Consider the following 1,889-nt stretch of genomic DNA (forward strand, 5'->3'; position numbering starts at 1 on the left):
AAAAATGTAGGCCATCTTTCTTTTGACTGGAGTTGAACATTGCATGTATACAGATGTCAGCCAAGGGCAGAATCTGGCTTACCTTTGAGGTCCATACTTTTGAGGGAAACGTATCCAATATGAATGGGAAACCTCAGGAGATAAGAGAATAAATTGGAAGGGACAAAAATGTTTGTTTGGCTCACACTAATAACTAAGTAAATATATTGTATGATTCACTCCAACAAAAAATAAATAATACAAAATGTTTACAGTGTTCCTTCCCAGAAATAGGCTAAGATAAAGTCACAGCACAAATTATTATTATTATTCCCAAATCAAGATGATGTTGCTCTAACTTCAAATAGTTTCACTATATCCATACCTTGATTTGAAAATTCTTATCCTTTTTTCTCATATCGTTCAATAGCTTGGCCCCTCCTGTCTCTGTAGGCTCCTTGTGCCCTCCAAGATATGTGTTTCTCTAATTTTAGTCACTTGAGCACCCCCAATTTTATTTGCACCACCATTGATGGCCAAACCTTCAGCTGCCTAGGCCCTCAGCTTTGGAATTCACTCCCTAGAGCCAGCACAGACATGGCAGGCCGAATGGCCACCTTCTGTGCCTGTAACCTTTCTTTGGTTCTAAATCTCTCTGGCTCTATACCTTGCTATTCTCTTTAAAATCTGCCTCTTTGACCAAACTTTTGATCAATCTGCCCTAATATCTCCTTACGTAGCTTGGTGTTGTATTTTTGTGATTTATTTATTTATTTTTCCGTTCAAGTTGCTTTATTTGGAGATAAGGCAAAGAACATTTTCTACAAGTACACCTCAATAACCCACCAATATATGTCCATTCAAGTTTATCATGGTATAATCAATTACATAATTGGGTGGTGTGAAAACTGGACAGACTACAAATATAAGTTAAACATGCACTGAGCTTTTCAGAGTCAAGCAGCAAGGGATAGATTGGTCAGGTATTCAGCTGCTGTATTTACCCAAGGTGTGCTTGTCAAATAAGTACTTAGCCATTCTGCTTTCAGAAACATCCAATCTCCGCAGGTTGGTTGCATAGTTTCCTTATAGCTTGATAGACTTGACCTGTTCATCCAGGTAATGGGTCCCCAGGAAGTCACAGAGATGTGAGTCATTCCTGTCTGTAGCCAGTTTATGCAGTTGTAAAAGTGACTGCTTTATACTCTTCCCCAGCTCCAAAGAGCACACCATTGTATCCAAGCTACTTCCCCATTCATCGCGATCTGGTTTCTTGATATCCTGGAGTAAGATGCGCCCTCCTCGCTGGTTCTGTAGTTTCATGAGTTTCTCAGCAAGTTCACACTCTTCATGAATTTGCTCCAGAAAGAATTTGGCAAAATTCTTCAATGCAATGTCATCTCGATCAAAGTAGAAGAACATGGAGAGATAAATGTAAGACATGCACAGCTCCAGGTTGATCTGGCAGCTGATGACAGCCCCAAAGCCAGGATGGTAATTCTGTCGGACCCGGGAGCTCATGGTGATGGTGAGATGATAGAGCAGAATATAAGAATGCTGTGTGTATGTGGCGGACGGCAAAAGTACTTGGGAATGAACGTTCCATTCAATCAATGTTGAAGCAGGAACGCTGTCTCTCTCTCTCAGACTCTCCTTCAATCTGCCTCTGTGAAACACCTTATTCGTCTGTTATGTTAAAGGTGCTCTACGAATATAAGTTGCCATCTATTTGTGGAAGCTTGCTGTGTGCAAATTAGCTGCCACGTTTCTACATTACAACAGTAAATACAGTTCAAAAGTACATTGTTGGCTGTGAAGAGCTGTATGACGTCCTAAGGTTGTGAAAGGTGCGATATAAATGAAAATCTTTTTTTGTAGTTAATGTACTTGTGTTTCTGCAATCCTTGAGG

At 40.2% G+C, this 1,889-nt stretch overlaps 1 pseudogene; it reads right to left on the reverse strand.

The window, feature by feature from the left end:
• Positions 1-958: 958 nt before the first annotated feature.
• Positions 959-1,503, reverse strand: LOC121285263 (annotated as a pseudogene).
• Between the last annotated feature and the right edge of the window lie 386 nt (positions 1,504-1,889).

The sequence above is a fragment of the Carcharodon carcharias genome, chromosome 12 (assembly GCF_017639515.1).
Source record: "Carcharodon carcharias isolate sCarCar2 chromosome 12, sCarCar2.pri, whole genome shotgun sequence".
NCBI classification, from domain to species: Eukaryota; Metazoa; Chordata; class Chondrichthyes; order Lamniformes; family Lamnidae; genus Carcharodon; species Carcharodon carcharias.